The following is a 23,376-nucleotide window of genomic DNA, read 5'->3' as shown; positions in this document are numbered from 1 at the left end:
AGATAGACCAGAATTAGGAAACCAGATAAACAGCTGAAATATCACACACATAAGTATATAGTGTATACATACACACAGTACTGGGCAAACGTTATAGGCAGGTATGGAAAAAGTGCTGCAAACTAAGAATGCTTTAAAATATAAAGTGTCAAGTTTGTTTACATCAAATAAATTGCAAAGTGAACAAAAGAGGAGTCTAAATCACATCAGTATTTGGTGCCCGTCCTTCGCCTTCAGAACAGAAGCAATTCTTCTACACCAGACCTGGGCAAGGGGCGGCCCGCAGGCCACATCCGGCCCGCCTACTCTCTGTGACCGGCCCGCCTGGCTCAGGGCGTCCTTGCTGGCTGGTCAGTGATGAGGGCAATCTGACCTGTTGTCCGGAGCTCCAGGCTCCGGGAGTCCCGTGGTCAGTTTGCCCTTATCGCACGCTGCGTGTCGGGTAGAAAACAGAGGACAGATCCTGCAGCTCCGCACAGTCAGTGTAGGCAGCGGAACGCAGGAATCTCTCCTCTGTTCCCTGTCCGGCACTTTTCTCTGACACACGAGCGCCCTGATGTCGTCAGTACGGCACGCGTGTCATTTGAAAAGTTCCCGCCCGGCAGGAGAAGAAGCTGCAGCAGCCAGGACCCGTACGGAGAGAAGCAGCGACGGGGGCTCCTAGGAAAACAGCATCGGCGCAGCCTGGACATGTAAAAGAGAAGCCGCTCAGCGGGGAACTCGTACGGAGGTGCCTGAGGAGGGAACAATAAGAAGAGACAGTTGAGTGGTTACTAGTAACCTGCGGGGGGTGGGGGGGGTAACTGTTGACAAATATTTGGGGTGTAGTGGTTTAGTATATGGGAATGTAGTTTTACAGGTGTGGTATATGGGGGGGGTGTAGTATAATACAGGTGTATATAGGGGTGTAGTATAATACTACACCCCTATATACACCTGTATTATACTACACCCCTATATACACCTGTATAATACAGGTGTATATAGGGGTGTAGTGCTGTAGTATAATACAGGTGTAGTATATAGGAGTGTAGTATAATACAGGTGTATATAGGGGTGTAGTATAATACAGGTGCATATAGGGGTGTAGTGGTGTGGTATAATACAGGTGTATATAGGGGTGTGGTATAATACAGGTGTATATAGGGGTGTAGTGCTGTGGTATAATACAGGTGTATATAGGGGTGTAGTGCTGTAGTATAATACAGATGTATATAGGGGTGTAGTATAATACAGGTGTATATAGGGGTGTAGTGCTGTAGTATAATACAGGTGTATATAGGGGTGTAGTATAATACAGGTGTAGTATATAGGGGTGTAGTGATGTAGGTTATCACAGGTTTAGTATATAGTGGTGCAGTTTTTTACAGGTGTAGTAAATAGTGATGTAGTATATTACAGGTGTATATAGGGGTGTAGTGATGTAGTATATAGTGGTATAGTATATAGAGGTGTAGTTTATTACAGGTGTAGTGTATAGAGATGTATATTACAGGTGTAGTATGTAGAACCGAGTTAATTATATTAGTCCGGCCCTCTAAAACCATCCCAACTTCTCATGCGGCCCCATGGGAAAATTAATTGCCCACCCCTGTTCTATACAGTGTCTGAAGGAGCTCAGCAAGACGGTTGTTCCAAACATTTTAGGGAACCAACCCCAAATCTTCTGTGGACGTCAGCATGTAATCCATGATAGCTCTAGATGATGTTTAGATACAGGCTCTGTGGGGGCCACACAATCACTTCCAAGACTCCTCGTTCTTTAAGTCGCTAATATGATTAACAGCTTGCTCTTCACAGGTGTAATTTTCAGCCAGATCCCCCCCTGGTGGTATTGCCTGACCATAAAGTATGTGTATTTCTCAGTAGTGAAAACACTATTAATCCTAAACAAATCTCCAACTCCATTTGCTGAAATGCAGCCCCAAACGTGCAAGGAACCTCCACCATGCTTCACTTACATGTAGACACTACATGCTTGTATCACTCAAGCCATTTTTTGAAGAAAAAAAACAAACAAAAAAAACCCCTAGATTTTCTGTGCATAGTTTAGCTGATTTGTGGGTTTCTATGTTGAAAGTATGGCTTTTTAGCTGCAAATCTTTCAAGACCACTTCTGGCCATACAGCTCTCTAAAAAAGGAGACCGGTGTAGGTGGGTCCCACTGGTTGCTCCCACTTCTGAGCTGATGGCACTGCTGGACATCATTCGATTTCAAAAGGAAAGTAAAATCTCCTCTGCTGCACAAACCTTCGATGGCCACCTTGTGCGCATATAGTACACACTGCGGCCCATCTCTTGGTGCGTCTTTAGAAGAGCTTGAACAGCACATCGTGAAGCCCCAGTCTGCTTTGAAATCTTTGGCCAGGAAGGACCTTGCTTAAAAGGGAATGTGTCACGTTTTTTTTTATTTTTGTATGAATAATAGTGATTATGAAATCAAGTATTTTAATAGGAAGATTGAACAAGATGGACCTAGGTCTTTTTTTCAACCTAAGTAACTATGTAATACAAATATAAATCCACTGTTTATTTAGTTCTAACCCTGGGGGCTGCCATCTTGGATTTGATTTAAGTAAAGAGTTACTCACCTCAAATACAGCAGCCCATGGGCATAGAAGACTGTTGTCGGGCTCCGACCCCTATACTTAACACAGAGACAGCTTCTGCAGTGAAATGGTTGCGCCCCATTGGCTGTCCAGACCGCAGCACAGAGAGGAGATCAGCGCCATCTTTGTGGAGCCCACAGCGTATGCTGTGTGCTGCACTTTCCCCCTGTCACCTGCTCGGGATGTGCGAGCATCGGCTCCGGGCCACCACTGCTTCACTACCTACCCCCCCCCCCCCCAGTTACCCTCACCCCTCTCCCTGCCACCGCCCCTCCTCCCCGCTCACCCCCCTGCAGCCACCTCCGCCGCTATTTCACTTAGTAACTGGGTTTCGACCTACATATGATAATGATAATAATTTTATTCATTTATATAGCTCTGTTCATTCCACAGCGCTTTACATACATTGGCAACACTGTCCCCATTGGGGCTCACAATCTAGAGTCCCTATTTGTATGTCTGGAGTATGGGAGGAAACCGGAGAACCCGGAGGAAACATGGGGAGAACATACAAACTCCTTGCAGATGGTGTCCTTGGTGGGATTTGAACCCAGGACCTCAGCGCTGCAAACTGCAGTGCTAACCACTGAGCCACCGTGCTGCCCAGAGCATTTATCCTATGTTTGGTATAACTGGTTATTCATACACCAGTACCCAGATACCTCGAAAAATGACCTACTCTTAGGATAGGTAGTCATCATACGAATGCTTTTTGTAAAATGATACCAACCTTACTGACCTCTGATGTTTCTTCCTCAGTTCCTCCACTGGTTTTTATACCCTGGCTCTTCTCCCTACACAGAAAGTGAGCAATCAAATACTGGCCGCGGTGACCACCTGCCCTAGCCAGTGTTTGGATGCAGATGGTGAAATATCAAGACATCGCTGCAGCAGGGAGCATAAACCAGGGAGAGACCAACAAGACTCCGAGAAGGACAGAGTCACCTTTAGGCTATGTGCACACGTTGCGTTTTTTTCAGCGCGGAAAAAAAACGCACCCTCTGGCAGAGGGTAGAATTGTAAACTGCGTTTTGGGAAAAACGCAGCAAAAACGCATGCGTTATTCGTGCGTTTTCCATGCGTTTACTTCAGTTGCGTTTTTGACCACATGATCCAGTGACAGTGCCACAGTACATCCAGTACACAGTGCCAGCCTTCCTGCAGAGATGTGAGTGTTGTCCACGGGAGAACGCAGCTGCCCATGACCACGATTTGGGTTCAGGCTGCTGTGGAGCTCTATGCTACCTGCAGAGAACACTCTTGTCTCCGCAGCATAAATTGACATGCTGAGGCTCGGGAAGCTGCGCCACAGGTCAGTTTATGCTGCGGAGAAGAGAAGCACAGAGGGCACGGGATTTCTAAAATTCCTTCCACTGTGCTTCTACTGCACAACGCAGCGTTATGGACGCAGGGAAAACACTCTGCGCCCATAACGCTGCAAACCCCGATTGTGGGCGCACAGCCTAAAATGTGTCAATGGATGTCAAACATATATATAACGTCGCACCCCTCCTGCATATTCTAAGCTGGCGCCCTTTAGTGCCTTTCATGTGGCACTAAAGGGTGCCTAGCCTTGTATTTAGCCCAATAAAAAATAATTAAAGTAAATGACGTGGGGTCCCCCCTATTTTTGATAGCCAGTCAGGGTAAAGCAGACAGCTGTAGCCTGCAAACCACAGCTGACAGCTTCATCTTGTCTGGTGATCAATTTGGAGGGCTCCCCAAGCTGTTTTTTTTTTTTTTATTTATAAATAAATAAATAAAAAAAAAAAAAAAAGTGGGGTCCCCCCCAAATTAGATCATTAGCCAAGGTGAAGCCGACATCTGGGGTCTGGTATTCTCAGGATGGGAAGAGCCATGGTTATTGGACTCTTCCCAGCCTAAAAAAAAGCAGGCCACAGCCGCCCCAGAAGTGGCGCATCCATTAGATGTGCCAATCCTGGCGCTTCGCCCCAACTCATCCTGCGCCCTAGTGCGGTGGCAAACGGAGTAAGATATGGCGTTGATACCAGATGTGTAATGTCACCTGGCATCAAGCCCAGCAATTAGTTATGTCACAGCGTCTATTTGATACCAGACATAACTAATTAACTGTAATAGCAAAAAAAATTGACAACCAAAAAAAAATTTGAACAAACACTCCCCAAAAACATATCCTCTTTCACCAATTTATTGAAAAGAAAAAAAAATTGGGTCCGCAGTATCCATTTTTGACGTCCCACGTCGACTCTGGACCTTCTAGAATATGGGGGGCACGCTCAGGGAACGTGTCCCCCATTTTCTAGTAGTGCAGACCCTCCATTTGAGGAGAGTGGGTGCACTTTAGCGACACCGGGGGCTTTCCTGAACTTTACCAGGAAGTGAGGTCAACAGGAAAGCTCTTGACCTCACTTCCAGGTAAATGCCTGCGTTCTGTATGCCGACAAAGCCCACGGACCGCAACAAAAAAGCAGCTCACTGCGTTGTAGCTGCGTTCTGACCTGCATCATTGATTTCAATGGGGGAAGAGAACGCAGCCACAACACACAAAAGAAGTGACATGCTGCTTTTCTTTCCGCACCGATTTTTGGCATCCAAAACGCTGCGTTTTGAAACGCAGCGTGTGCACTGATTTTTCGGCTTTCTCATACACTTTGCTGGGCAAGCTGAACGCATGCAATTTGCCACTGAAACGCTGCGGTTCTAAGCGCAGCGTTTCCGCGGTAAAAAACGCAACGTGCACACAGCCTTATATGCTATTCTGACAGTGTGTGTATGTATAATATATTTATATATATATATATTTATACACACGCGCGCACACACACACACACACACACACACACACACATACACACATACACACATACACACATACACACGTAGATTTTGGAATATACATAGTAGCATCTTGGTATTGTCTTTATCCCTTTTAAAGGCCAAAATCATTACTACGGTATATTCCAACTGTGAAGCTGAATGATCAATTCATATGAACCGGTGAGACTATAGGTGTAGCATTAGGGATGGATAGAACATATCCACGAATATGTATGAACACTAGGAGTTTTCCCCAAATATTCATTTATGCCAAATTTTACTTTTAGGGCAGATGTGGTTTTCAATAAAATCTCAAAACAGAATATGGGGTTTTATGTTCTAGATATAAAGAGGAAATTAGAAAAAATGAGTAGGAATTTGTATTGTAAGAGCAAGAACAGATGGTGTAAGACTAGAGAGACAGTAACCATGTGTGGGAACATACCCTGTATAACATGGACCCATTACATGTATGAGCATGATGCTAATGCAAACGGTGTCTACGGGATGAAGCCAAAGTGTAGCTGCAGGGCATGGGTCAGGCTGTCATTACTCTGCACGTTAGTAGATAGCCGGAACTTAGATCGCCAACATTACACAGTGTCCTTATGCTTCCTAGTCATGTGACTACAAAAACATTGTGTCTAAAGGATTCATTCAAAGAGTTCAGTAACAGGAAGAGCTCCTCTAAGGCCCTGTGCGCACTGCGTTTGACACTTTTTGTGCAGTCTGTGGTCCTAAACTGCATGCAGTCCTTGCCCAGCAAAATAGCAACTAAAAAAAAAAAAAAAAAAAAAAAAAAAAAAAAACCAAAAAACACGTTATCGCACACATCCGTAACGATTCAAGCTATAAAACCGTACCATAACCCATACGATGAATGCCATTTTTTTTATTTTTTATTTTTTTTTTAATAAAAAGTGATCTTATGGTGTATTTATAAAAAAGAAAAAAAAAAGATGATATGGTATTGCTAAAAATGTCACTTTGCCCTGCAAAGAATGCGGCCCCCAACTAATGTTTTTTTTTCTATGTGTGACCCATATATGGGCGGCACGGTGGCTCAGTGGTTAGCACTGTAGTCTTGCAGCGCTGGGGTCCTGGGTTCTAGTCCCACTCAGGACAACATCTGCAAGGAGTTTGTATGTTCTCCCCGTGTTTGCGGGGGTTTTCTCCGGGTACACCGGTTTCCTCCCACACTCCAAAAAACATACTGATAGGGAATTTAGATTGTGAGCCCCAATGGGGACAGTGTTACCATTGTATGTAAAGCGCTGAGGAATTAATAGCACTATATAAGTGAATAAATAATAATAATATTATATTATATTATTATTATTATTATTATTATATATACCCAGCAGAGTTTGAGGCCCCTGATTTAGACTTTAAAAAGCACAGTGCTCCGCTGCCACCTCGGCAGTGAAGTACAGCTACTATATACACACACACACACGTGTATGCAAGAGCCTTTCAATCACTGTCCTGAGAGGTCAGGAGACTGGTGGGGGAGGAAACAACATTTTTTCATTAACCCATTTTTGTTAAAGCGGATCTGAAAAGTATGAATTGCACATGTAACTGCAGACTGCCAAATCGCGATTACGGTATGTGCATTATGCACACTGCCATGATTCCACGGTATTTCCCGGGTGATTGGGCGGCCACATGACTGCATATGTATGCGATCTGCCTAGTTGGAGAGACAGACTCACTAGACTCACCAAGCTTCCATCAATAGAAGAGAATTGACAGAAGCAAAATGAGACTAGTTGGCATGTGTCCACAGATTTTGGTCGGGGAAGGGAAGGGGGGGGGGGGGGGTGTTATTTTTTTTCTCGTGTTTATTTTCCGCTTGTAGATTTTTTTTCATTTTATTTTCTATACATGATTATGGGAGCGGCTCTGTGCACAGTGCCCAGATATGCCTTACAGTAGCCTGCACACACTATGCATCATCACACTGCGATTAATGAATACATGAACCCTTGCTATAAAACATTACAACCCTCCATATTCAGATACACCCTGATGTGGTTAATGGCTTTAGCACCGTACCTTACATTTTTAACATTTACAGCATAAGTGGAGTTTATGTATTCATTAATAGCAGTGTGATGACCAGGGCTGTGGAGTCGGTAAGCCAAACCTTCCACTCAGACTCCTACATATATTGCTTATAGTTAGGTGAAAAATCTATTGTAGTGCATGAACATGTGTATGTGAACATCAGACATTTAATAATTTTTATGATACAATAATCAATATATTTAGATAGAACATAAGATATATTTATTGGATACAACTTTAGAACACAAAACACTATGTAATATACATATATCTTGTGTGTGTATCTATCTATATCTATATCTATATATATATATATATATATACACACATACATATATACACACACACATATATATATATATATACATATATACACACACACACACACACACACTGTATATTGTATTACATATTTACAATTTATTAGTTTTTTGTGTTCTAAAGTATTCCAAGTATATTTTATGTTCTATCTAAATATCTTGATTATTGTATCATAAAAATGATTAAATGTCTAATGTTCACATTGTACTACAATAGATTTTTCACTTAAATATAAGCAATATACTAAATGTTACTATTTAGTAAAATATTTAGCACATTCTGCATTGCACTACTGTCCCCAATTTATTATATATTTTAGGAGTCGGAGTCTGTGCATTTTATACCGACTCCACCAAAATGAGCTCCGACTCCACAGCCCTGGTGCTGACACGTTGTGTATGTAAAGGTTTGTATATTGGCCACATAGCGAATTTGCTCACCTGTACATTAATCTAAAAGGTGTGCGGGGTCCAATATTTTTGTTGTTGTATGCAGCCTGTCATCTGTATACTTACCAGTGTTCTTTATGGGAGTATTAATGAAAAACTGTCGCATAACTTCTACAATGTCAGTTTATATCTTAAGTAATATTGCTGTGCATACATCCTGACATTTGTGTAATTAACAGTTTTATATGAGGTATATCCCGACAACTCCATTGGAATAACCTAACAATTCAAACACAAAACAAAGGCAACAGCTACTCTATGCTTTGATAGAAAGGGGATTGCTGTCCTGCAGTATAACGCCCAGGGGGATCCACCGGTATCCCATTGATACCTAGGCTTCCGTAAGCGTTCCAGGGGAGGAATTCCACAAATCCCAAATGTTATTACATTTTTCTGGGCACCCTCTATTGTGGTATACCACTTGCTCATAGGGTATGATTGAATTGATTAACTTAACCCAGGACCGTACCGTCGGATCTCAACCACCCATCCACCTCAGGGCTATTAACTTCCTGGCCATAAATAGGGTTTCCCTGAGAAATATTTTCATGTAATGATCCCATGATTCTTCCTCCACCACCCCAAACAGACATACAGAGGTCACCTCCTGCCAGAACCCAGATATAATAGGACAGCTCCACTCCATGTGTACAAAGTTTGCCCCTGAAAGATGGCATCATGGGCAATCTGACGTGCGAAAACAGCCAATACTAAATAGATGAGTGGGGGTGAGATATGCCTGATGAATGATATAGCACTGAATCAGTCTGCTATTGATGGATGGGGTTTACTGTACCTCCTTCCTACTCCTCTCCTGTAAAGAAGGGATCAAAGGTCTCTACTTGTCTTGAGCTGGAAGGGAGGCCGACTCTATCCCCACCGATAACAAATGAGTATATATAGTGGATATCAAACCTCGGGGTCCCTGCGACTTCAGAATGCCTATCAAAGGAAACGAGGATATCGGTACTCTTGCTCTGCATATGAGATTGGACCGCCGTACGAATCTGAAAAAAATTGGGATGGCAGGTACAGAACATTTTAGATCAGTCCACGTTTATCCTGTGCTCTATGGTGAGCACTTACATCGGCTTTCCATCCATTTCGTCGAAATAAGTTAAAATCAGATAAAACCTACAAACAGAGCCATTCTCTAATGTGGCATCTGCTCAGCGGTGTCAGTCTATTCAAAGGTGAACAAAACTGTTGATTACAATTTTGTGCAAGCCTAAAACAAACCTGTAAAGATGGATACCGCCAGACCAAAGGCCAGATGTGAGGTCAAAGTGACTCCCTTTTCCTCAATACAGTGAATTTTCTATAGGGAATTTTGTCTGAATCACGTGTTTTTTTAATTTATAGTAATCCCTGGTGTAAGCGCTCAGCGTAGAGCACAAGATAAGTATAAGCCTTGCCATAGTGTGATCTTTAGGGAACAGAATAAATAGCATTTGAAGAATTGGAATTATTTTAAGCCGTTCACTGTACAGTATAAGGGGTAGGTTAGAGCTTTATTCCTCTAGTCAGTACTATTAGGGTATGTGCGCACGTTGCTTTTTACCTGCTTTTTTGCTGCTTTTTCTTCTGCGCTGTTTAATGCCAAAATGGATGTGTTCTTCTATTCAAGCAAAGTCTATGGGAATTTGGGTTTCTTGTTCACACTATGTTGTTCAAAATGCTGCCTTTTTGTGGCAGAACTTTGGTCAAAAACTCAGCTTTGCAGTGCAAAACCCAAATGGCAAAAACAATTGACATGTTGCTTCTTTGAAAAGCTGAGTTTTTGACCAAAGTTCTGCCACAAAAAGGCAGCATTTTGAACAACATAGTGTGAACAAGAAACCCAAATTCCCATAGACTTTGCTTGAATAGAAGAACACATCCATTTTGGCATTAAACAGCGCAGAAGAAAAAGCAGCAAAAAAGCAGGTAAAAAGCAGGTAAAAAGCAACGTGCGCACATACCCTTACAGCGATATAAATATTGTATGCTGGAAGGGGGGGGTGTTGTTTGGCTTCCATCATGCTAAAGACGCTTCTTAACAAAATAAATGTTTTTTGCATCACTGAATTTTGAAGGCTATAGTTTTTTAATTTTGCTGTCAACAGTCATGTGAGGGCATATTTTTTGCGGGATGAGTTGCGAGTTTTTATTGGTACCATTTTGGGCCAAATAATATTTTTGATCACTTTCTATTACTCTTTTTGTGAGGCAGAATCAAGAAGGAACCGCAATTCAGGAATTGGTTTTTGGGATTTTTTTTTTTTTTTTTTTTACGCCGTTTATCATGTTGTAAAAGTGATAAGACAGCTTTATTCTTTGGGTCAGTACAATTACAGTGATACCACATTTATATCTCACCGATCAGAGGACAGAGGGAGCGCGATCCTCAACCAATCGCGGCTGTTGACAATACAGAGTCCGGTGTTGATCGCACCAGGCACAGCACCTGTTCCCATGCGATTGCCAGGACGTACATAAACGTCCTAGGTCAGGAACTAACTACACCCTTTCTAGGATGTACATGTACGTCCAAGGTTGTGAAGAGTTAATAGCAAAAACTTGCTATCAGATTCCCTCTAATTGCAGAGCATCCAATAGAAAAAGCTTGATGGCCCGCTTGTAAGGGAAGGAGATGAGCTTCTACAGTAGCACAGCGCAATACCAGAGGATGCCTTCTCAGATTTTTCGTATTGGCTAGTAAGGAGACTATATAATCTCAGAAGTTAGGAGTCTGATTCTGTCCAAAGCTTGCATCTGGCAGGACATAGCCACATCACAAATGGAAACACACGGGAGCAAAGGCTGGTGAAAACGGTATATTGTAATGCTAGAAAAACAGATTCTTGCAGACCCCGGTTACTATTTGCATAATGGCTTAAATTACAACTTTAAAAACAAAAATGTAAAAACAAATGTACGTAAAGAAAAAAAAAAAAAAAAACAAATGACCATTGTATGAACCCAGTCTTAGAATAACAGTCACCAACGATTTATGATAACCCATCTCAAGTCATGAACATAATGGAGAACGTTGCACCACACCCTGGCCAGTATCATGAGCCCCGACCCTTCATATCTCATCGTCCGTTATCTCCCACCCACAATATTGCTTTCTGTGCCAGCAATCACATGATAAAGCACCATACTGTAATAGAAACTTTATACAGAAAAATTACATTAGTGTGCTGACATTGTAGCATTTATGTATACAGTTGGGAAAACCACTAATGTAGTGGATTGCAACTCGTGGACAAGCATTTTATTCCGCAGGGCAGATCAAATATATTTCACACCGGACATTTATACTATAAGGCTGGGGCCACATGGGGATTACTGCGATCCCCTCGCATGACACTCGGCTCACGCTGGCAGCACAGCAGAGCCGAGTGTCCCTGCGACTGAGGTCTGATCGTGTGAGTGGACCTCAACTGCGGGGTCAGCCAGCTCTGAGGAGGGGCGGGCTGCCACTCAGGAGGGGAGGGATTTATCTCCCTTTCTCCTCCGTAGCCGGCTATTGCCATTCTCGCACTGCACTTGCAGTACACTGTTGTACTGCGAGTGCAGTGCGATTGTTCTCTCGCCCCATACACTTGAATGGGTGCGACAGAAACAATGATCGCATTACAGTCGCAGCATGCTGCGATTAATTTCTTGGTCCAATAAGGGCTGAAAAATATAATTGCTCATGTGCGCTGACACTATCTTGGTCCTAGTGGAATGCGATGTTTTTATCGCACTCCACTCGCACCGATTTTCATGCCGTGTGGCTTAGGCCTTACTGTGCGGGTAGTGAGGAAGCGACTATGGGAACCTCCGAACCCCAGAAAAGTGGAGAAGCAGAGGAGATGCTGCTGCGAACCACGGGCACTGCCAGCGTCACACTTCTGACATTCGCGGCCCCATAATGGACTGGTGCTGGGCTGGCCATGGGTCTCTGGACTTGAGCTCAACATGATCATATATGTCTGGGAGTCTGGGTCAGGAATAGAAACGTTTGATGTGCGAAACCAGCCTCAGGTTATGTGCACAAAAGGTCTTTTCAGGCTCAGAACACTTAATCAAAAAAGTGCAACCTAAGGCCCTGTGCGCACTCTGCGGATTTACCGCAGATTTTACCGTGGATTTGCTGCAGAAAATGTGTCTAACATTTCTGCAGTCATTCCCCAGCAAAACCTATGGGTATAAAAAAAAAAAAAAATGCTGTGCACAAACTGCGTTTTTTTATACCTGCGGATTTACCCGCGGAATTTCCGCTGCGGAATTAAATGTGCATGCCTCTTCTTTTCCGCAGGTACCTGCAGTTTTTGCCATAGATAAATGGTAAAAACCGCAGGGACCAACCCGCAGCAAAACCGCGGCAAATCCGGGGGTGCGGTATTCTGCCAGAGGGTGCGGATTTTTCTTTAGAAAAGTCCATTTTCTAGTGCACACATAGCTTAAATGGGCCAAAAAATGAACACAAGCATTTCTATGTAGCAAAGACATTTTCATGTTCATCAGGTTTCCTAAGATACTGGTTAAAAGAAGAGATCTGAAAACGTTCCGCACTTTATAATGGAAGTCATTGGGAAGGCTCCAAAGAAGCACCAACATGTTTTTGAGCGTGTTTGCTTTAAAAACTGCAGTGTTTTATAGTGGATTGAGTATAATAATATAACAAAGAAAAGCAAACAAGCAGAAAAAACACAAAAAACATAAGCTTGAAAAACACAGGTAAATAAGTAGCTACAAAATGCTAGAAAAAAACCTAAAAAAAAAAAAATATCCACAAAAACACTAAGAGGAGGCAAATCAGGAAAAAAAAATAACCCTGGTGTTCCCTAAAGAACTTGGTTTCACCCGCTGGAAAAATGTATGGTGTTTACAAGGGAGCCGGCTTCTGCGGACGCTGGTAACCACGGTAAACATCGGGTAACCAAGAAGCCCTTACCTTGGTTACCCGATATTTACCTTCGTTACCAACGTCCGCCGCTCTCAGCTGTCAGTGCCGGCTCCCTGCACACATAGCCACAGTACAAATCGGGTAATTAACCCCATGTGTACTGTGGCTAGGAGTGCAGGGAACATAGAGCCGGCACTGGCAGTATGAGAGCGGCGGACGCTGGTAACGAAGGTAAATATCGGGTAACCAAGGTAAGGGCTTCTTGGTTACCCGATGTTTACCGTGGTTACCAGCGTCCGCAGAAGCCGGCTCCCTGCTGTCTGCACACGTAGCAGAGTACACATCGGGTAATTAACCCGATGTGTACCGTGGCTAGGTGTGCAGGGAGCCAGCGCTAAGCGGTGTGCGCTGGTAACCAAGGTAAATATCGGGTTGGTTACCCGATATTTACCTTAGTTACCAAGCGCAGCATGCTGCCACGCGTCGCTGCTGGCTGGGGGCTGGTCACTGGTTGCTGGTGAGATCTGCCTGTGTGACAGCTCACCAGCAACCCGTGTAGCGATGCTCCAGCGATCCCTGCCAGGTCAGGTTGCTGGTGGGATCGCTGGAGCGTCGCAGTGTGACATCTCACCAGCAACCTCCTAGAAACTTACCAGCGATCCCCATCAGGTTGTATCGTTGTTGTGATCGCTGTTAAGTTGTTTAGTGTGACGGGGCCTTTAGAGCCAGTGTCGAATTTCATAATAAAACTTGGATAACCATTTTGGACAACCTCCTTGCATTGAATAGGCCATTGTCCAATGGAGTGTCAATCCCGAACAGACAGTCCACATCTCTGTTGTGTGTGTATGCAGTTTGTCAGTAGCAGAGGCACAAACATGCGCCCCACTTGCTGTAATCGGGCCCGATAGATAAAGGTGGATTACACTTGACAAGAGGCAGTGGACATCAAGTTAGAAATAAGAGGACACCTTTTCGCTGGAACTTGAGTGACTTTCTGTGCTGAAAAGTTCATCTAAGGCTAAGTTTACACTTGCGTTGTTTTGCATCCGTCACAATCAGTTGTGTGACTGATGCAATGGATGCGTTGCAGATCGTGGCACAACTGATGTGACTGATGCTGCAAAAAAAAAAAAAATCAGTTTTTTGTTTTGTTTTTTACTGTTTTACCGGTGGCCAGCTTTTATGAATGATGATCGGCCGGCCGCTGAAACTTGAACTTAATTTACAGTCGATCATGGTTTTTTACTGTGCACATGCTCAAAGTAAAAAAAAAAAAAACGATCCGCCGCACACAAAAACGTTACATTCAGCGTTGCTCCCACCTGACGGTCAGGTGACTGTTCCGTCACGCGGCGGATGCAACACAGGGCCATCCGTCACAATCTAATCGCTAATAGAAACCTATGGGAAAGGAACGGATTCCTGCTAAATATTTTGCAGGATACCATAATTCCTCAAGGCAACGGATTGTGACTGATGCAAAACAACGGAAGTGTGAATGTAGCCTTAGGCAAAGTACTTTGCAATTTTGTTAGTTATATGGTTATTAGAATAGCATTAACCTTTTATTAAAATACCCCCAAACACTGATATTTTAAGGGGTTTTCAGGTTTCAAGAAAACAATTCTGCGGAGCAGTTTGTGTGAACATAAAACAAACTGTACTTTATTGGCCCCATGTCCAGTGCAGTCAATACCGCTGCTTCCATCATCTGAAGAAGTGTTCTGCAGCTCCGCGGCTCTGATGGAGGTGAAAGTACAGACCGCATGGAGCCGCTGAGCTCACTGACTGTCTTCAGCCATGTTATTGCTCCAGACAATAAGGCTATCTGCCCATGGGAGATCGTACCTGCGGACCTTTCTGCAAGTATTTCCTCAGGTTCACACAGCAACTCCCCGGAATCTGCAGCTATCCATTGATGCGGTATTTCTGCGGAAACTGTGCAGAATTCCTGAGGATTTCCAGCCCTGTATTCTCCATAGTGGAGGAGCAGTAATTCCGCAGGTATTTCTGCAGGAATAATTGACATGCAGTTACATGCGGCTGCGAAAAATCCGCAGCCGCAAATACCACAGCATTGATACAGCACTACCCAAATCCCATAGGATAACATGGGGAGTGTCTGTACTTGCGTAAACCCGCAAATTTATCTGGAAAATTTGCAAAATCCGCAGTTACTTTCTCCCGTGGGCACATAGCCTAACAGACGCCACAAGTAACAAGTATTGGGGGTCTGCCTGGATGGACCCAGGGCAGGTGAGTAAAGCACAGGCTTGTTTTGGGATTCTGGAAACCATAAAACTCCATTAAGATAAGTCATGGCTTGAGTGACTTGCCATTAGCTGCAGTAATCACACTGCTAGCCCAGTTTTGAGCAACACTAGTCATGTCAGACAGGCTCGTTCCTAGGACTACATTGTAAAACACTTCCAGCCCCATTCACTTCACAGAATATACCATCAAGTTCCTGGAAACCTCTTTAATATATGTCCACTACAATGAACCCTCTGAAGATGCAGATGTGTAGGATGGCTGAGGAGGAATCCTACAGCCTAGGAGTGAAACATGATCGATTGCTGCCCTTCCCCCGCTCCGGGAACAGAGAGCAGAACTTTGTTCTCCAGCCGGAGTCTTGGTAGATAAGTGTCTGAGCCTCAGATATGTTTTACACAATCTGTGGCATTCTCAATGTTTTACAGCTACAAACCACAGCAAAGAATTACTATACAGTATTCTATTCCACAGCTCATGGTACCGATTACACCAAGAATTGTTCTGGGCAGAGACTGACACTGCGGAGAACAGATGTCTTGTGTGGACTAGAGATGAGGAGAGCAAATATTCGGTCATGTGACTGCTGGAATATGAAGGATGGGGCCGGATACACTGCCATCTATATAATGATTAGCCAACCACAGTCCAATATTTCATCCAGACTCCAATGTCCACGATTCCAGCCTCCGGCGTAGATGAGGGGCAGGTGACCAGCAGTCGGTCCGTCCATCCGTCTGGACCTGGAGTCGCTGTGGACACTGTCCTCTCAGTCATTTTCAGACACGCAGTTTCTCATGTCTGAAAAAGATGAACATGGCCATCGCCCACAGTAATTCCGTCAATGGCTGTCGAGGTTTCTGTTTTCTGAGACGTCTGACATGTGGTACTCTGTGTAGTGCAATGTATTCATGCAAACCTAACCTAAAACACAAGAAGCCTCAGTCCGAGCCTTCAGGACTCTCATGCCGGGTTCGCTTCTATGACACATGGTGAATTCAGAAACACTGGGCCCATATACAGGTGCATGTCAATAAATTAGAATATCAAAAGGTTTATTTATTTCATTAATTCAATACAAAAAGGGAAACGCACATATTATATAGAGTCATTACAGAGTGATCTATTTCAAGAGTTTATTTCTGGGAATGTTGATGATTATGGCTTACAGCCAATGAAAACCCCAAAGTCATTAGCTCAGAAAATTAGATTTTTATTATATAAGACCAAATGAAAAAAATGATTTTATACTCAAATGTTGGCGCCTACTGAAAAGTCTGTACAGTAAATGCCCTCAATACTTGGTCCTTTTCCATGAATTACTGCATCAGTGTGATGTGGCATGGAGGCGATCAGCCTGTGGCACTGCTGAGGTGATCTGGAAGCCCAGGTGGCTTTGATAGCAGCCTTCAGCTCGTCTCCATTGTTGGGTCTGGGGGTCTCATCTTCCTCTTGACAATACCCCATAGATTGCTGGCCATTCTAGCACACTAATACTGTGGTTATTAAGCCAGGTATCGGTACTTTTGGAAGTGTAGACAGGTGCCAAGTGCTGCTGGAAAGTGAATATGGGAAGTGCTCTAAAATTTCCTGGTAGACGCTGCGCTCACTTTGCTCTTGATAAAACACAGTGGACCTACACCAGCAGATGACATGACTCGCCAAACCATCACTGATTGTAGAAACTTCACACTAGGCCTCAAGCAGCTTGGATTGTGGCCTCTCCACTCTTCCTCCAGACTCTGGGACCTTGATTTCCAAATGAAATTCAAACATTTACTTTCATCTGAAAACACCTTGACCACTGAACATCAGTCCAGTTCTTTTTCTCCTTAGCCCAGGTAAGACTCTTCTGGGGTTGTCTATTGGTCATGAGTGGCTTGACACAAAGAATGTGACACTTGTAGCCCATGTCCTGGATACGTCTGTGTGTGGTGGCTCTTGAAGAACTGACTCCAGCAGCAGTCCACTCCTAGTGAATCTCCCCCAAATTTGTGAATGGCCTTTTCTTAATCCTATCAATACTGTTGTTATCCTGGTTGCATGTGCACTTTTTTCTACCATACTTTTTCCTTTCACTCAACTTTCCATTTATATGCTTGGAGACAGCACTCTGAACAGCCAGCTTCTTTACCTCCTTGAAGAGTGTGTCAATGACTGCTTTCTGGACATCTGTCAAGTCAGCACTCTTCCCCATGATTGTGTAGCCTTCTGAACCAGATTAAGGGAACATTTTAAATGCTAAAGCGGGCTTTACACACTACAACATATCTAACGATGTGTTGGTGGGGTCACGTCGTAAGTGACGCACATCCGGCATAGTTAGGCTATGTGCCGACGCTGCGGAAAATGCGCAGAATTTGCCACGGATTTTTCGCGGAAATTCCGCGGATTTTTCAAAAATCTGCAGCACAGCTATTCCCCAGCCATTTCTATGGCATTTGGGAACTGCTGTGCCCACGCTGCGGATTTTTCCGCAGCGGAAATAAATGCGAATTTCCCTGCGGAAAAATCAGCAGCATGTCAATTATTCCTGCGGATTTCTCCGCAACGTCCCATATACTTACCTGCCTCACCGGAGTCACTTTCTCCATCCGGTGTACAGGAGCGCGGTGGATCCAGCCATCCAGGTATAGGAAGGAAGAGGTGGGCGGGGCCTGCACGAGCTCCGGTCATGTGACCGCCGGAGCTAGTTCAGGCCCGCCCACCTTCTCCTGCAGACACTGACAGAGTGACCCGGCCGCCAGAAAGCGAGGTGCTGCGTGATGGAGGTGAGTATGAACTCCCGATCACTCAGCACTTGTTCTGCATTAAGGATGCAGTGCCAAAGCCATGGTACTGTATCCTCAATGCAGAATGCCCGCACCATATCCACAGGACATTCCACAGCATGGAAACAGACAAAAGTTGTGGTGCGGTTTCCTGGGAGCTCCTGCGGAATGTCCTGCGGATATATCCGCAGGACACTGTCCCCGTGGGCACGTAGCCTTAGTGGTGTTGTAGCATGTGACAGCTACGTGCGATTGAACGTAAAACTGTTCATCGCATTCACGTCGTTCATTTGCTAAAAATTGCACGTCGGGTTGTTCAATGTTCCCGAGGCAGCACACATCGCAGTGTGTGACACCCCGGGAACGATGAACAGATCTTACCTGCGTCCCACGGCTCCCGCCAGCAATGCGGAAGGAAGGAGGTGGGCGGGATGTTTACGTCCCGCTCATCTCCGCCCCTCCGCTTCTATTGGCCGGCTACCACGTGACGTCGCGGTGACGATGAACGTCCCTCCCACTCCAGGAAGTGGACATTTGCCGCCCACATCGAGGTCGTATGGAAAGGTAAGTACGTGTGACGGCAATTAATCGTTTGTGCGACACGGTCAACAAATTGAACGTGCCGCACATACGATGGGGGCAGGTACGATCGCATACGATATCGTATGCTTAATTGTAAGGTGTAAAGCAGGCTTAAGGCTACATGCGCACACTGCAGCCTTTTGTGCTCACAAACTGCACCCAAAACTGCACGTTGTCAGAGAGCCTGGAAATGTAAAGTAAAAAAACAAAACAAAAAAAACGCTTGAAATGTAGGTTTTTGATTTTTTTTGTGACAAATGTTGCCAAAAACGCTAGAAGAATGAACAAGCTGCATCATTTTTGCACAAACTTTTGACAAAAAAAAAAACGCTGACAAACTGCAAGGTGCACACAGCAAATCTGACTTCTCATACTTTGCTGGGAAGTCAGAAAGTTCTGACAAAACTGCACCAAAAAACGCGACAAAAAACGCAGCGTGCGCGGGTAGCCTTAGGAAGACTTTGCAGGTGTTTGTGGTAATTATTCTAATTTTCTGAGAGAATGACTTGGGTTTTCATTAGCTGTAAGCGATAATCATCAACATTAACAGAAATAAACACTTGAAATAGATCACTGTGTGTAATGACTATATAATATATGTGTTTCCCTTTTTGTATTGAATTACTGAAATAAATTAACTTTCTGATGATTTATTGAGATGGGCCTGTATACTGCTATGGGTACGTAGCCACAATCAGTGTTCACAGCGTTTTGGACGCAGCATGCTTCAACTGTGTCCAAAATGCTGCGATGTACAGTACAAGCACAATGGATGGGATTTCTAGAAATCCAATGCCAACCGTGCTTATACAGCCCGCAGCGCAAATTGACCCGCGGTGCAGCTTTCCAAGCCGCAAGCATGTCAATTGTTTGATGTGGAGTAGCAAGCATTCTCCACAGGGAGACCAGAAGAGACTGCAACTGCCCGAACCCAGATAGTGGGCACAGGCAGCTACGGTCTCCTGCGGAGGAGACTTGTGGCCCTGCAGGTCAGGACGCAGCGGGTCCTGATCATGGGCACGTACACTCAGGGGTAGTGATGGGTGAGCACTGAAATGCTTATTACTCGATTGGAGCTGGTCAGACGCTCGAACAAGCTGGACGCGAATAACGAGCATTATGGAAAGTCGATGATTCACATGTTTGGGTCTATGCCCACATACAGCCAGCAATAAAATAGAGCATTTCCGGCAGGAGGACGAGGTTTTTTTTATTTGTCACAGTCTGAAAACGTTGTTTTGTTCACCCGTAACAGACAAAGACTGCATAAGGTTCTCACTGATGTGCCTGCACGTATCATGCAGTGAAAAAAGCCTGTGCACTGTGGTCGTTTTATGGACGAAATATCAGAGCACCCGCAATACTTGGCCGAGCTCCACAAGTACCCTAATGCTCGATCGAGTAACAAGCAGAGCATGCTCGCTCATCACTAAGTGGCCATACACAGGCCAAGACAATAGACCGCCTAATCTACTGAGTATGGGACCAGAATCTTACACACACCCCCCAGAGACTGCCTCATCTACTATGGGACCAGAATCACACATTACATTACAACATAATATAAAGTATATTATTATTATTAATTATTATAGCGCCATTTATTCCATGGCGCTTTACAAGTGAAAGAGGGTATACGTACAACAATCATTAACAGTACAAGACAGACTGGTATAGGAAGAGAGAGGACCCTGCCCGCGAGGGCTCACAGTCTACAGGGAATGGGTGATGGTACAATAGGTGAGGACAGAGCTGGTTGCGCAGTGGTCTACTGGACTGAGGGTTATTGTAGGAGATATATATATATATATATATATATATATATATATATATATATATATATATATATATATATATATATATGTTTTATTATACACACACCACAGATCGCCTCATCTACTGACTATAGGACCAGAATCACACACTTTCAGGGATGAGTGGACCCATTGAAGTTCGGGTTCTGTGGGTTCAGCTAGACTTTAGAAAGTTCACCTATGGACCTGGGCTTGACCTGAACCCCATTTGTAGTCATTGATTGGGTCTACGCCCACATGCAGTCGGCCATAAACAGATCACTTCTGGGGCCGCAGGAGGGGTTACATTATTTTTGTGCACACTACATCCGATCACACAGTGCCAGCTGTTCAAGCACTGCAAGAGGCTCATACTGGGCTGAGCAACGAGCACAGCAATACTCGCTCGAGTGGTTAGCATGTGTAAAGCATCCGAACACTGATTTTTTTTTTTTTTTGTAAAGCCTGTGTTCGGTACAAATAACAAACGTTACTGTTCGGGTCCGCTCAGCTCTACTCATGTTCGATAGACATAATCCGACTCCTGCTCAATACAAAGACAACAAGGATATTGACTACAGCAGGTACGACCTGGACACATTTGAGATAACGATGAGGAACTGGAAGTTGTAAAGGACTTTAACCTACTCGGATCATTGATCACTTAAGATGCATCGACAACACCTGTTGCGCGGGTGTCACAGGGGTGTAGTCAGGAGGTCATCAGAGTTCATTGGAAACTTCAATGAAACCGTGACGTCACTGCCGCACCCGCACCACACACTGCTGAGGGCACCCCTGCGGTGACTGCAGGGGCTGTTCTCACAATCAATGGGGAACGTTCTGTTCTCCATTGAATGTTCCAGCAGTATGTGATCGTCGTGGACCCCTCAAATTGGATTACGGCAGACTAGGATTAGGGCTTTGACAGAAATAAATTGGAAAAAGAGGGCGTCTAACTTTTTCTTTTTACGTCTTTTCAGGTTCGCTTTTGGGGAACGTCGTGGGACCTCACCATGGATTACGGCAGATCTCATTTTTTTGTTAAAAAAAACAAAATTGGTGATTGAGGGCTGGAGTCGGGGGGGGGGGGGGGTGTTGTCCAAATGAATATTTTATTCTACTTTCAACCACTGGATTAATACTGGGGACCATATCTGCTAGACGCCATCCATTACTAATACCAGAGCTTGATGCCATTACCCAGTTTGCCGCTGTACCAGGGCAACGGGAATTGGCGCCACTTCTGGGGTGGCTGCGGGCAGCTATTGTTAGGCTGGAAAGGGCAAAATAACCATGGCTCTTCCCACCCCAATAATATCAGCCCCCAGTTGTCTGCTGCACCTTGGCTGGTTTTAAGAAAATACAGGGGACCACGTCATTTTTTTTTTTTTTTTTTTTTAAATAAGCCTGGGATCCCCTCTATTTTTAATAACCAGCCAAGGTACAGCAGACACCTGAGGGTTGCAACCAGCAGCTGCTGCTGCTCCTGTGCTGCATATAAAAATTGGAGGAAGCCCTTTTTTTAAATTAAAAAATGTTGCAAGCTAGCCATCTATATTCTTATTGAGCTATTCTATTCTATTCTATTTCATATATTTCCTTTCTTTACATCTCTCTATTTTATCTGTTCTATCTATCCTATCTTTCTAGCTAGCTATAATTTTTCAGACTTTGCACATCTTTTACACATAAAAAAACAAAACAAAATATACATTTCAGTATCATGTATTTTTTACCAGTGCCAGTCACACGGATGTCACTCGTATGTAAACATGGACGTCACACAGATGACTATACCGATGCGTGCAGCCTGGACATGTTTAAACAGACGTCTGAAAAGGGCCTCACACAGGGTGGGGGACACGGTCTGACTGCAACTAATCACAGACACTGGGAGGGGGAAGCAGTGAATATGTATGAGGGTAATGAGCAGCCCTGGAAATAGTGCTACAGTTGCGCAGGAGACTCAGTAAGTATACCGTTCCTGCTTTATTCCCTATTTTATTCTCCCCAAGAACTCAGTGTCCGGGGTCGGTGCACTGATACTAGGTATCCGACACGGATCCTGAATTTTACAGTCCAGGTTTTCCCATCACTAGTAATGTCTAATCTGTATCGCCTTCCTTTTAGATTCATCCCATTGCTTCTTGTACTTCCTTGTGCTAATGTGAATAGCGGTGTTCCCTTTGCACTGTGTCTACCTTTCAGATATTTGTAGACCACTATTAAAGGGAATCTGTTAGCAGGTTTTTGCTACTTCATCTGAGAGCAGCATAATGAAGGCTAGGAGATTCGGAATCTCAATGAGGTTTCACTTAGATTACTGGCTGCAGCCGTTCTGACACTGTGCATTTTTAGCTATAGTCATACAGCTGAGCCCAGGGAGCTGTCCCGCCCACACTAGGTTCTCTATAAGGCTATGTGCGCACGTTGCGTATTGTCATACTGAAAATTCTGCAGTGATTTGGCAGAGCATGTGCGTTTCAAAACGCAGCCAATATGGATGTATTGTGACTGCCGAATGGATGCAGAATTCATGCGCTCTGGATGCTTTCTCTCCCATAGACAGAGTGGGAGCAGCATCCAAAGCGCACAAAATTATTGACATGCTGCTTTTTTGAACGCAGCGATTCAGCCACAAATTTCAGCATTCAAATCGCTGTGTTCTAAAACGCAACGTGCGCTTGGAATTTGCAGAATTTACATAGACTTTGCTGGGGACGCAGAACGCATGCGTTTACGCATGGAAATAAACAACGTGTGAACATAGCCTAAAGCTTGTACATCGACAGTGAGCTGTGAATCAGAAAATGGGGTGTGCTG

The 23,376-nt window shown here is 44.2% G+C and overlaps 1 protein-coding gene across 1 annotated transcript in view; it reads right to left on the bottom strand.

Annotated features, from left to right (window-relative positions):
- The window catches only part of STX2 (syntaxin 2), a 94,991-nt gene that overhangs the window by 64,924 nt on the left and 6,691 nt on the right, over nucleotides 1-23,376 (bottom strand). The gene's annotated exons all lie outside the window — the stretch shown is intronic.

This window comes from Anomaloglossus baeobatrachus, chromosome 1 (assembly GCF_048569485.1).
Source record: "Anomaloglossus baeobatrachus isolate aAnoBae1 chromosome 1, aAnoBae1.hap1, whole genome shotgun sequence".
Lineage (NCBI taxonomy): Eukaryota > Metazoa > Chordata > Amphibia > Anura > Aromobatidae > Anomaloglossus > Anomaloglossus baeobatrachus.
The sequence above is the reverse complement of the archived record's forward strand: the minus strand, read 5'-3'. Positions and strand labels throughout refer to the sequence as shown.